Source organism: Enhydra lutris, unplaced genomic scaffold (assembly GCF_002288905.1).
Source record: "Enhydra lutris kenyoni isolate GAN:26980312 unplaced genomic scaffold, ASM228890v2 scaffoldscaffold2, whole genome shotgun sequence".
NCBI lineage: Eukaryota > Metazoa > Chordata > Mammalia > Carnivora > Mustelidae > Enhydra > Enhydra lutris.
Genome location: NW_019154086.1, coordinates 80,821,127 through 80,836,029, shown reverse-complemented (window position 1 = coordinate 80,836,029; position 14,903 = coordinate 80,821,127). Strand labels below are relative to the sequence as shown.

The 14,903-nt window shown below is 36.0% G+C and overlaps 1 pseudogene; it reads right to left on the bottom strand.

Annotated features, from left to right (window-relative positions):
- Positions 1–4,681: 4,681 nt before the first annotated feature.
- Positions 4,682–14,903, bottom strand: part of LOC111146715 — a 123,669-nt pseudogene continuing 113,447 nt past the window's right edge.

Genomic DNA, 14,903 nt, shown 5'->3' with positions numbered 1-14,903 from the left:
AGTATGCTCCTACAGTTAAATGTTGGGTTTATTAATTGGGAAGAGCTTTAAGAGGCAATGCTGTGGAGGGCAAGGTGAGCTTTCCAGGTTTCTGCTCACCTGAAAGTCCACTGGAACATTTTTAGAATATAAGTGAATTCTGCAGTTATGCTATACTGACCAAACACTATAAAAATTGAAGATTAACTTAAGTCAATTGTAGCATGAGAAACTTTAAATTAAGTTAATATGCAATAAAAATAAGTTTAACTTCTAATGTTTTCTGTTTGGGGCAAAAATTCTCAGGATTTTTTCTTACATATTAAAAATTAGCAGACTTATGGAATGCAAGTTAATTTTTCATTATATATCTAACATATGATTGAAAGATGTAACTCCATTTTTAGGATTTAAGGGAATATTTTTATTATCTTCTCAAAATACTCAAATATAAACATTTGAGAACCAATTTTTTATTTTTCAATGTCACATTTAATAGATGGCACCTTGGCCTTCATTATAAATTAGATTGTGTAATGTAAATAATTAGTGCTTAGAAACCATTAAGCAAATTCTGACGCACAGGTAAACATTTTACATAAGCAATAAGTTCTCATCATCTTAATCATAACTCCAACCATCCCACTCATCCACTCAGACCATACCAATCCACCTTTGAAATAGCAGTACAATTACCTTAATAATATGCTGAATTATCTATCTTCCTCAATAGAGTTCAAGCTCCTTGAGGAGAGAGATCATATATTCAACTTGTACAATGTTGGGTCTCCAGTACATAGTGCAGCCTCTGGAACCAAATAGGCATTTAATAACTCTTTGATTAATTAAGTTAAACAGAGAAATGGAAGCAGCCCAACCAGAGGATTAAGAGAAAATGTATGTTTTTAGTGCAGTCCGCTTCTAAGCTAAGATCATTTGTGCTGATTAACTCCTGCTTCTAAGCTTTGGACTATTGTACTTTGGTATTAAGTCAGAGCTAAACATTTCCTTAAGCCACAACTGGGAGAATCCCTTTCTTGAATGTTATCCATTTGAATTTTGTCTGGTTAATATTTAGACATTGTTTTGTATGTTAGTCTGTCACCTACTAATATTACCCAAATTTTATGTGGTATAGAAAAAATAAATCTGACTTGAACTTTCTCTGAAGTAAAAACATAGTATTGATTGATTGATAGAGATCATAATATTTCTAAATAATTTTACTCCTAAGGACATTATTAAAAAATTGTTAATCCTACTCTCGAACACTAATTGGAATAGGAGAACTGGTAACTCACTTATTTTATCATTTTATAAATCTCACCTTCATTATTTGCAATTCACTTAAACTTCCATTTCACTTCATTGTTGTATGTATGCATTAGATTTTGACAATTAATATCTGCAAAATGCCATTTACAGATATGTTCAGCTTCCTCCACTATTCCTTTCATTATATGTATGGTTACTATTACTATTATAATTCTCAACTGACATTTAAGTATAAGGGATCAAACAACTTATTAAAACTTTTTCCAATAAAATCTTTGTGTGTGTGTGTGTGTGTGTGCGCGCGCGTACTCATGCGTGCGCACACCGTGTGTGGTGTATGAAATATACCAGTCTAGGACTTCATTTCTGGCAGGTCCTGTCTTATTCTGGTCAATTTTATTCCCCTCACTGTCTAATTATCAACTTATCCTTTTTTAAGAAGTTTGTTTTTTCAAGAATGTTTCCATGGTGTGATAAAATAATTGTTCTCTGATATAATGTGGTAGAGGTGCTAATTATCACTACAATGGCAACCATCTTACAATACATAAATGTTTAAATTAATACGTTGTGCACCTTAACTTTAGGCAGTATTATATGTCAAATATATTTCCCAAAAAAGTGGAAAATTATTGTAATCTGATATAATTGAACAAAGTTCCTGCTGACTTTTTTTTTTGTAGTCTATATTTTGCCCTTTTACTCTCATGAATCTGTCATAATTGGTAAAATAATGCATACCATCCTCTTCTGGAAGCACTCATTTTATCAAACCTAATTAGTGCACTCTCTCTGGTACTTTAGATAGAGAGGAGAGCTCAAATGAGTAAGTACCTCCATTGTTCATTCTTATCCCTGTCAGAGAGTACTCCTTAGCTGTCTCCTGGTATTTCTGAAGTTTGTGTCTCTAGGTAATCCCAAAACAAATGAGGAGAAAATAAGAGAAAGAAGGCAATCATTCAATTAATCAAATAGTTCCTGAACTCCTACTCTGTGGCTGGTAATATTCTAGACTTGAGGAATGCCTCAGTGAACAAAACAGACAAAACTTAGCCCTCATGAAGCTTTCTCTATATGCTATGCAGGCCTCTAGAACTTTCTATGATAATGAAAATGCTTTCTGTCTGTACTTTCAATACAGGAGCTAGCCACTAGCCACACATGGTTATTGAGCACGTAAAATGTGGCTAGTCTGACTAAATCTTAAATTTCTACTTTTATTTAATTTTAAGAAATTTAAACTACCACCTGTGTCTAGTAGCTTCTGTACTACACAGCATGATCCTACAGTGATTGTATGGGTCTTTGTCGGTGGGGGGTATGAATCAAGGCGGGCTGGGTGGACATGGCATAAGAAAATGAAAATGAATGAGACTCCTTCTTTCAGACTTCTTAGTCCTTTTCAAGACTGAAAGTCTGGTTAAAATTATTCTGAAAGCCACAAGATATATGAGTCCCTGAAATACATAATTAAGTTGCAAAATGGTCTTTTTACTGATAGGCAATCATGTTGATGTCACAATTAACGCCTGAACACCAGTTAATGTCCACATAGGGAAGAATAATTACAAAAAGTCATTAATTAGGGTCTATTTACTATTCCATTGTCAAAACTAATTGCCTGGAGTAATGTGTTCTCCCTTGATTAATGGCTTTATAAGTGCAAGGCCAAACCTATGAAGGCTACTGTTTGCCAGAAAAAGTGCTTAAGGTTCTGGTAGCAGCTAATACCAGGTAACAACCATCACTTGTGCTTTGGCAGTCCAGGCCAGACTTCAGTGTTAATTTCAAGACAGTTAATTGAGTTTGGGGCATTCAATAGGTGACCCACATTCCACTTTTTCTATAAAGATGAGACCCTCTCCAAAAATAGAACCTTCTGTTCTTGAAGTATTGCTTTTATTTTGGAAACTTCAGCCAATATGTAATCCAGAGTTATGGTGAAAAACTTAAGTTCCTCTTTGGTACAGACTCCTGTGTGCATTCTCTATCCTATTCAGTGATCTGTCTACCTTAATTTAACCTTAGATTTTTGGTGGGTTTATATTTTTGGTTTTGTTTTGTTTTGGGTTTTATTGTTTTGTTTTGTTTTGTTTCCAAATTCACGCTTTAATAAAAGGTACCAATTCTCAAATGATCAAAAAAATACATATATAACAAAAGTGAAAAAGATAAAAGTAACTATAGTGAGATGAGGTTCTTCCAAAAAACTGTCTTATCAAGCATGCTAGAGTCTGAGCCAAAGAAACACCCCCATTTTGTTCATTCCTCCGCCCACCCACTCACACTTCCTCTGACCCACCTTCACACCCAGCTAACTTTATTAATCCCTTTAGGGAAGGTTCCATATTAGCCCCAGGGCTCACCAGCTCCTCAGTAAACAGTTGGAAATGTGAAAAAGCCAACAGCTGTACAACATGGTCGATGGTGGTGAAGGTGCAGTGCTCTGTCCTTCTTGGTAGAGAAGGATGTGGGTGCTGACCCGCTAAGGAAGGCTGGGCCAGGAACAGTCACCACAGTGTCTCAGCACTGTGACCACAGACTGCAAAACCCCAGCAGGTTTGGAATGACACCCAGGAAAACTTAGCAGTGCCTAATGCATGACAGATACAACTCACAGGACCTCACCAAAGTAGACGGTCACTGAAAACAAAGAGCATAGGGTTATTTTCCTGACCCATGGTTTTGGTAGAAAGATAAGAAAAGTAACTTTACACTGTCCACTAAAACTTCCTCCTCTTGGCTTTGCCTGCCCTGAGCTTCCTACCTTCCTAGTCCCAGGGTTTCTGAAGGTGAGGTGAGGACAGGCAGGGCAGGCGCTAGCCACCAGAAACAGCTTCTCTTCACCCTGTTCCACATGGAGGATGGTTTTAGTATTGAAGTTACTCATTTTTAAACGTTTTCACTTGCACAAACTTAAAGCTGTAGTTGCAGCCCTAAAAGGTGAACATTTACCCAATTCTTCTGTCCTTTTCTCAGAAAAGAGGCAGAATAGCTAAAATTGGGTAGGAGTGAGTGCTTCCAGGGACAAGTTAAAGGAATGCATTGAAATGCCATCCGGGAAGGTATTTAGGGTGTTCATTCTGCAGAGACACAAAACAGACTGTAGACATTTGCAGGAAATGTCAATCTGATTCAGCCAACACAGCCAGTGGTGGAGCATTTACCCGATCCTAAAATTAGCAACTGTTACTCATATAAATCTTACTACAATCTGATTGCAGATAACTCTACCTCAGACTAAAATAAAACCACAAGTAGTGTCGCATGTAAAAAAAACCAAAGGGAGAGAAAGTCTAACACAGCCAGGCCATCCAACTTGGCGTCCTACCCCTGGAGGGCTGCTGGGGAGGAAAGTCTGTAGGGGAACCATGTAAGAGTGCTTTGAATGTTCCCCCCATTTGATTTAGTCCCACAGTTCTTTAAGTTATTCTCTTGACTCATAGAATAAAATATATGCAGATTCTGAATCTTTTGATATATCTGATGCCAGGCCATAGAGTTCCTCAATAGCTTGGACATCTCTTTTCTCTACAATGTCATCATCAAACCAAAGCCCAAAGCCGTGACTCTTCACAATAGTAATACAATGCCCGCTATTAGGACCACTGCCACAGTGAACCACCTCATCCACCACGTCGTACATGCGGTCCATGTTCACGGCATCACCAGAAGGGCTGAAGAGGGAGAGTTCCAGGGAGAAGACCACCTGGTGAGACAGCTTGGTGTACCTGTGGAGCTGCTCCACGTACTTGAACCGCTTTAGGTGCAGGGCCAAAATCATGGGCAGCTTTTTCAGTCTCATCCTTTTCCGGGCCTCTTATTTCCTCCAGCACATTTGACAGTAACAGGTCTGCTCGCTACACAGTGTTTCTGCGTTGCTGAAGCGTCTCAGACAGTGGGTAACAGATGTACTCTGCTCCATGTCGACAGAAATCTTCTTTTAGGCAATGTTTTAGATAGTCGTTAGTCCAAAGGTTGCAGCAATCCCACCCCACCATCTTTATAAAGTGGAAACAGGACTGTCCATGGCGGAGCGCTGGTGGGGAAGTGGCCTGGGATCCTGCTTCCAGTTTGGCCTGAAGGGAAGGCCTGGGGCAGGTTTGTTTTTTTGTATAATCCAGGATGCACATATTTCCTGGGCCCTTGGGTGTTGAGGTGGTACCCAAAGAGCAAAATAGTCCAGCAGCAAAGCTGGATGCTTTCTCTGGCCTCTCCGGTTGTAATTCCTATACCCTTCCTCTGAGCTTCCAAAACTTCTTCTTTCCTCTTCCAAACTTACTCATTCCATGAAACAACCTGAGGATTGAGACAAGTATTCAATGATGGCAAATCTTTCCCTGTCCAGGAATTCAGTACAAACTCGTAGAATTAAATGAGAAAATGAATTGTTTGAGTAAATGAGTAAATGGGTAAATGAGTAAATGAAAGTAAATTCAATTGTTCAATTGAATCCCATGAGGAAATAAAAGCACATTTGAATCTCCCACATTTTGTATTTCGATAACAAAAATTGAAGCTTAATGAATAACTTCATATAATTTTGTTCTCATCAACATATTTGTAAAATAAACAGAGCCCTAGTTCGACGATTAAAACTGGCATTCCCCTGATGGGAGTAAGTGCTACCGTTCAGTATTTTATTCTGAACTATTTACTGTTTATTAGTGGTTTGTAATTGTGGAGTGAAAATACACAGAGAACCCCTTGGCAAGGAGTAGTCATAATCCCCACACTTCAGAATAATTTATTAAACCATTATGCATTACTTTAGTGCTGCATGACAATAAAATGGAAAATGTTAAATAACAGTAAATACAATAGAATGCTATTGCTTTCCATTCATTTCCATATATTACCGATATATATATGCATATGTGTATATACACGTATGTCTGTGTGTGCATAAGAAAGAGAGAAATCATAATGAGTGCAAAGAGAATTTTCCACATTTCTCGCACCACTTTTTTTTTTTTTTTTAATCATTTCAGGACCTCCAAAAGTCGCCAGGACAGAAGTAGATATGTAAGAAATCGGCTAGAAGAAACCGGGGAAGAGAGAGTAAGACCTCTGAGTGAAAGCTGAGGTGAAACCTGAATGTACAGCAACTAAAGGCTGTCAGCTGACCACACTCTCCACCACAAGGTTTCTGTGTCAAGGAGGTCTGAGCAAATGTCCTGTGGCAGCTGCTACAACAACCAACCATCCTAACAAGATGAAGGGTACAACTATCATGATAAAGTATTCCCCCTTATAATATTTCAGTGACTATCAATTTAAAATATCATGTTAGAACTGTTCTAGATTAAAGGACTAAAGAGATATAATAAAATGTACAGATGCTGGTCTTAAAACAGTATAAAATTTTTAAAAATATAAAATAGGGGCGCCTGGGTGGCTCAGTGGGTTAAAGCCTCTGCCTTCAGCTCAGGTCATGATCCCAGGGTCCTGGGATCGAGCCCCACATCGGGCTCTCTGCTCAGTGGGGAGCCTGCTTCCCCTTCTCTCTCTCTCTGCCTGCCTCTCTGCCTACTTGTGATCTCTGTCTGTCAAATAAATAAATAAAATCTTTAAAAAAAATATATATATATATATAAAATAAACAACAATATATAAATAAAAAATTTAAACTAGGGGCACCTGGGTGGCTCAGTCATTAAGTGTCTGCCTTCAGCTCAGGTCATGATCCCAGGGTCTTGGGATCGAGCCCCGCATCAGGCTCCCTGCTCCTTGCAGGAATCCTGCTTCTCCCTCTTCCAGTCCCCCTGCTTGTGTTCCTCTCTCACTGTGTCTCTCTCTGTCAAATAAATAAAAATCTTTAAAAATTTTTTTTTAAATAATAAAAAATATAAAATAAAAGAGAGTATAAATTTTTTTTTAAAAGTATAAAATAAAACAGCTATAAAATATATTTTGGGGATAGTTGGTAACATCTGAATATAGACTGGATAGTAAATCATTTTTGGAAAATATTTTAAACTTTCAGATGAGCTAACAGTATTGTGGTTATATAGGAGATTTTCAAATTTATTATAGACGTATATGTGATATTTAAAGATAAAAGATAAAACATCTTTTATCTTTATCTTTTATCTTTATCTTTTATCTTTATCTTTAATTAAAGATTAAAGATAAAACACCATGATATCTTTACTTATAAATACATTCATAACAACAAAAAAGTAGCAAAAATGTCCAAATGTTAATAGGAATTAAATAGGTTTAAGTATGAGGCACCTGGGTGGCTCAGTGGGTTAAGCCTCTGCCTTTGGCTCAGATCATGACCCAGGGTCCTGGGATTGAGCCACACATTAGGCTCTCTGCTCTTCAGGGAGTCTGCTTCCTCCTCTCTCTCTGCCTGCCTCTCTGCCTACTTGTGATCTCTCTCTATATATAAATAAATAAAATCTTTTAAATAAATAAATAAATAGGTTTAAGCATATATCTGTTTATTAAATATTTAATTATTAATATTAATTATGTTTATTATTTATATTTATTAATATATGATAAATTTTGTTTATATATTAATATTATAGTTAATTATGATTAATTATTAAAATAATTATTAATATTTAAATACTTAATTGTAATGTGAGTTTGGATATTTCATAGTTAAGACTTTAAAGAAAAATACGAGTCAGTGTCTTTCTTTTCAAACATATTCTAGGGGTACCTGGGTGGCTCAGTTGTCTGAGCATCTGACTCTCAGTTTTGGCTCAGGTCATGATCTCTGGGTCCTGAGATGGAGCCCCCAGGTGGGGCTCTGTGCTCAGCACAGAGCCTGCTTGGGATTCTCTCTCTTCCTCTTACTCTGCCCCACCTCCCCCATGCATGCCCATGGGCCCTCTGTCTCTAAAACAAAACAAAACAAATTCTAAGCAAAAGAAGAGTTATAATAACTAATGAAACAAAATGTTATTACTCGGGACGCCTGGGTTGCTCAGTTGCTTAAATGGCTGCCTGTGGCTCAGGTCACGATCCCAGGGTCCTGGGATTAAGTTCCGCAGGAAGCCTACTTGTCTCTCTGCCTGCTGCTCCCTCTGCTTTTGCACTCTCTCTCTTTCTCTCTCTCTTGCTCTCTCTGCCAAATAAATAAATAAAATCTATTTTTAAAATGTCATTATTCTACATTCATGGTGAATTAGGAATAAAGATATAAATAAATAAATTTTATTTCATCTATAGATGAAAACTTATTTTTTTTTAATTTTCTAACAGAAATTCACTTTATTGTAACTACTTTCAGAATCACACATGGAGCACCAGTGTGGCTCAAGTCCATTAAGCAAATGACTCTTGATTTCAATGATCTCGGGGTTGTGAGATTGAGCCTGCATGGGGCTCTGTGCTGAGCATTGGGCCTGCTTAAGATTTTCTCTCTTCTTCTCCCTCTGCTCCTCTCCACTGCCCACAAGCACACGTGATCAAAAAAAAGAAGGAAAGGGGCGCCTGGGTGGCTCAGTGGGTTAAAGCCTCTGCCTTCGGCTCAGGTCATGATCCCAGGGTCCTGGGATCGAGCCCCACATCTGGACTCTCTGCTCAGCAGGGAGCCTGCTTCCTCCTCTCTCTCTCTCTCTCAATCTGCCTGCCTCTCTGCCTACTTGTAATCTCTCTCTGTCAAATAAATAAATAAAATCTTTAAAAAAAAAAAAAGAAGAAGGAAAGTGAGAGAGAGAAAGAAAGAAAGAAAGCCACACTACAGTGAGATGTACTTTTAATATGCATCACTCAGATGCCAAAGGATCCATTTCTACAATTTTTTATATAAAGGAATATTTGTTGTGAAATTTAATTTCAAAATGCTAATTTTACTTTAGTTAAAGAATCTTTAAGAAACAAATAGTATTACTGGTATGTGAGTGGTGAACAGATTGACAGGTCCTAAAACTCCCAACTACATACTACATCTCTCGTTTTCTGTGGTTATCTCTCTAGTCTCAACATTACCCTACTTAGCATATGAACACAGATGGTGTCTACACCTATCATGGCAAAGCACTGCATAATGTGTAGAATTTCCAAATCACTTTGTTGTATACCTGAAACTAATACAGCATTATATGTCAACTCTACTTCAGTAGTAGTAACTTCAAAAGTAATCAGATTATGAGATTAAGGTAGACTACCTCTAAAGTTTATAATATGTTGAACAGTGAGAGAATTACTCTAGTCATCTAGATACTTAAAAAAAAAAGGCACTAACTGAGAAGGATGCCATTTTTTTTTTGAAAGATTTATTTATTTATTCATTTGACAGACAGAGATCACAAGTAGGCAGAGAGACGGGGGGGAAACAGGTTCCCTGTTGAGCAGAGAGCCCGATGCGGGGCTCGATCCCAGGACACTGGGATCATGACCTGAGCCGAAAGCAGAGGCTTTAACCCACTGAGCCCCAAGAGAAGGATGCCATTTTTGCCAAAAGCTCATACTGTGGTTACAAAGAATGACTTTACATAGAGAGATTTAAGGGGCACCTGGGTGGATCAGTGGGTTAAGCCTCTGCCTTCAGCTCAGGCATGATCTCAGGCTCCTGGGATCAAGCCCCGAATTGGGCTCTCTGCTCAGCAGGAAGCCTGCTTTCCCCTCTCTCTCTTCCTACTTGTGATCTCTCTCTCTCTCTGTCAAATAAATAAATAAATTCTTTAAAAAAAAACAAAAACAAAACAAAACAAAAAACAAAGATTTAAGTGTGTGCCATATTTATCATCACTTTAGTCCTCCATTTAACACTTTCAGTAAGGTCTGACTTCATACACACGATAGAGATCACTAAAAAATAATAATCTAGTTTAAAAAGGATAAAATTCTCTGAGATTCTACAGCAACATAAATGCAGCCAATAATTAAAAACACATTTATTCTTCATGTGCCTTTAGCATTAGCCGCTTATACATATGACAGAGAAAGGAATCTTATTCATGTACATTATGCAGTATGATGAAGCTAAATTATCAACCCACCATCTTATACATTTGAATTTTCCTTTCTAGATAACACGATGGATTTTTAATAGTGCCTTAGTAGCTATGTTTCAAGCTCTGCAGAAGTCCTAAATACCATTTCAATTGATGAAGAAGTATCAGTGTCTTGGTAATACAAAATATCTATTCTCATATCATCTTAGTGATTATTCTATGCTATGCTAAATTCTGCTTTTCTGAGTGGGATCCATATCCCATCTGCAGTGCAATCTAGCAATCAAATACTCCAAGTACTTCAATTCTTAACAAACATTAATATTTTTCCCTCTGCTGGCAGAAACAATTACCAACACAATGTATTTATTCAATTATTATTTTTCACTCAGTCATACATACATTTACTCAACATTTCAATATTACACAAAATTCTAAGGATATAAAAGTAAATAGTCAAGGCACTCTCCCTAAAGGAATTCTGTAAAGGGAGACGAAACTATTAATTTTAATGCAAAATGTAAGCCCTATCATAGAAGTAAGCTGAATCTCTCTCCTATTGCGTTTCCCCAGGTATAGGACCGTCTCTACATGTAGAAAAATTCAGTTCTAGATTCAAATTTGTTAGAGTCTATGACATTTGTTATTGTTGTTTCCAAATCATTGCATCAAAACTGTGTTTAAGGATGAGTGGTCCCTATTACAAAAACAAGAGTCAAAATACACATCTCCGTCCCTACTCCCTCTAATTATGATTCCACTGATTTTATACAGGTTCCCTGTTCATGTTCTGTCTCTTCTTGGGGGCACAGCAATAGTGGTAATTTTCCACACACCTTAATTTGTTATATAATATTTTCGGTGTGGAAGGTATGTTCGCACTCATCCTCTCGCTGTCATAGTCCTCCTCCTGCCCCACATTCTCTTCTAACCAAGGCTATCTTCTCTTTTCTGATAATATTTGCCTTATGTGTGTCCATATTCAAGGCAGCTAAAAATTTATACAATACAGTAATGTCTACTGTAAACAGACAAAGAAGTTAGGGAAGGCAAGGACATCAAAGTTCTATTATAATAATGTAAGGATAGGGTGACATATGATTGGGTCACCAACCATTTGCCAACATGCACATAGAGTTATGATAGCAGAAAAGCACAGAAAACTAATATTTTCTATGAAATTCAAAAAATTTGTCCTATGAGCTAAGGATGAGTATACCAGATTGTACAGCAAAGAAAAGACAGTTCCAGAAGATAATATGACTCTTTTTTTGTAAAGTAAGACAGAATGTGATGTGTATTGGGAATGGCACATAATTTATTATTGTTGGATTACAAGGTTTGTTGAAGAGAGTTTCAGAAATTAACCCAGACAGGTAGCAAGTACCCGCTAATAGAGGACTTTATACTATACAAAATCTGGATTTTAAGTTATATATGAAAACATACAATAAATAACTTTAAGCAGAAAACTTACGTGATTTAAATTTGAATTCAGAAAGATCATCCTTTCTCAACTGTAAGGATGAATAGTCAAGAGTAGTTCAGAATCTATGAAGATAGAATTACCTACCATTGAGATTAACAAAACCTAGAAGAATATGATTTATTTCCTTTGTCTTCTTATGGTGTACCTGTTAGATAGAAGTAAGTGGATATATGATTATATGTGTTTCAATAGGAACTATTATCCATAGCAAAATCATTTTTTATTCATTTGTTTGTTTGGTAGTAATTTCCCAGTAAATCTAACACCCGGACCTTAGACCTTATCTATAGTACACCATCCGGCAAGTCCCTGACAGAAGTCTAACCAGCACCAATCTGCCAGCAAAGACCAGGCTAATAATTGATGAAATGTCCCCTAATTATTCTAAAAGCTTTCAATTCTCAATACGTCCTTGAAGTTTCATTTAATGAGTGTAAGAGTAAAGTATAACGTAGGTAAAAATGCTTTCTAAGCCACAGTTGTTGTTTATTTATTTAGCTTCTTTATTTAGTTGTTTATTTATTTAGCTTCTCAATGACTACTTCACTTACCTATCTAGTTAGCTTTACACTCCCTAATTTCACAACATATGGAAACCAACAACAAGAAAAGTATAAAGGCAACTACAAAGCCTAAGTGAAAACTGGTATAGGGGAAAGGAAGTGTTATGGGATGAGAGTAAACAAATGTTCAAGAACTAAAGGCCAACAAGGTGGCTAGAATTAACCTGTATTTGAAGCTTAGCTCCTTGTTGACCAAAGAGAAAGGAAAATACTATCAGTTATAAAAATACTCATTCTCAACAGAATACATTTGAACTTTTAAAAGAAGAAAAACTTCTCCTAATGCATGGTTCTAACCAATGATTTCTCAGAGGCAACTAGAGTCGGAAAATGCTCAACTCATTTATTGGCTTTAAATAAATAACTGGCTTTATTTTTACCTCTTAACCTTCAAAAAAGTAGTGCATGGCCTATAAATTCTCAGAGAAGGTCATTTACATGTTAAAGGGTAAACATTTAGATTACAACAGTTAGGCAATTCTTCAGTTTGCAAGACAAGATAGAAATCTTAAGTTTTACTTGGATAACTTGTCTATATTTAACAGAACAAGTACTATTTCAGTAAGATATTATCTTGAAGATATAATCTATGAAGATAGATTAACCCACACAAATCTTTAAAATGTTTACTATAAAAATCCTATTTTTCCAGGTTAATTTTAAATTATTTATTGTGAATAAATCTGAACCCTCAAAAACTTTCTCAAGCATTTGTTACTATCAAAAGGTAAGGGGCAAGAAAGCATTTTTTCTCATCACACACGAGAAAATATTGTACCATAAAAAAAATGAATAAGTAAAAGGAAAACTGGTTCAAATGGGTTCAAATGAGAGTAACAGTTTTATATATTCTCTTCATACAAATGATCTCTTTTTGATCTTGCATTATAATAATAATATTGCTAATAGAAAAGACAAATTTTATTTAGGAATCACAAAACAAACACAAACAATATAATAGCATGGGAAGCAATAAATGTTAGGATTCTAAATAAAGAAAAATCAATGATAAGTTCTCCATTTTGAATGATATATATATAAGTGATAGATGAATAATAAATTTACAGATATAGATAAAATTACAGATATATAGATAAATAGGCAAATAGATAAAGAGATGTAAATGGATAAATTTTAAAGGAATTTGAAGAAGATTCTGGAAAAATGGCACTTTAAATTAGCGTCCTTCTGCTAAATCAAAACCATTGCCTCTTCTGAGCCAAGCTAAGGCTGCCTTTGGAAGGCAGGTGGTGCAAGACTGTACGAATGAAGCTTCAAGTTTCTGAGTTCTGAAGGAAAGAAATGTTCCTGAATTCCTTTCTGACCAGGAGGAGATGCTGAGGAACATTGTAAATGGATCCTGAGGAGTGGGTAGATCCCCAATCTAAAATGACGCCCTAGAGAAAAGTTAACCAAAGCTGGAATGAATGTATCATTTTTGTCTAGTCTCACATTACTGAAGAGACCTTAAAAGTAAAACCACATTATCACTAATACTAAAAGTAGGAAAGTGGCAGTAGGGAACAAGATAAGGGCTTTCTGCCATCTTTATATGATACTGACAATAGACTTGTTAATATCTGCTAGTCTCAATAGGAAGAAAATTCTACTATTTGTGTCATGATTTAAGTAGCCCAGAGCTGGGTCAGGCCATGGGCCATGAAATTTGCAAGAAATGTAACATGCAAAAGACATTGCTAATAAGTTTTGGAAAAAAAGACCAGAAAATTACAGGAAACTTGTACCAATAATTAAATCACTTAAGGGACTAGATAGCATTCAAATTAAACTTTATGGAAATTACCAAAATTAAGAGTTTATTAAATGGAAAAAATCAGTTGACAAATTGGTAGAGATTGAAATACAAATTAAAAATCTGGAACACTAAGTTTAAGAAATATATTAAAGCAATACTTCAGGCAAACTCATCAAAGAGAGAGAGAGAGAGAGGGAGAGAGGATCCAAATAAACTCAGAAATGAAAGAAAAGAAATAACAATGTAACACCACAAAAAAGGGGGGGGCGGGAATCCTGCCATTTGCAATCACACATGGATCGATCTAGACCCTAAATGAAATGAGTCAGAGAAAGATAAAAACCATATGATTTCACTCATATGTGGGACTTAAGAAACAAAACAAATGAACAAAGAAAAAAGAGACAATAAAACAGAATTTTATATAGAGAGAACAAACTGATGGTTACCAGAGAGGAGGTGGATGGGGGAATGGGTGATACAGGTGATGGCGATTAAAGAGTACACTTATTATGATGAGTACTGAGTAATGTACAGAGTTGTTAAATCACTATATTGTATACTTGAAGCTAATATAACACTGTAAATTATATAGGAATAAAAATAAATAAGTAAATAAATAAATTTTTTAAAAAGGAAATGCATATGTAATTTTGTTAGGGACTGCTGAATTGTTCACTGTAATGGGTTTTATCATCTGCATTTCCACCAGTGATTAAGGAAGATGCCACTCAGCCTTGCCAGTAGAATGTGTTGTCAAACTTTTAAATTGTTTGCCAACCCAAGAAAAGAGAAAAAGTATCTCACTGTAGTTTTATTTATTTTTCTCTTATTTTGAGTAAAATTCAATTTCATATAAAAGAAGAGAAATATATTAATAGAACCAAAAAGACAGAAAGTCTATGAAAATGGAGTCAAAATGT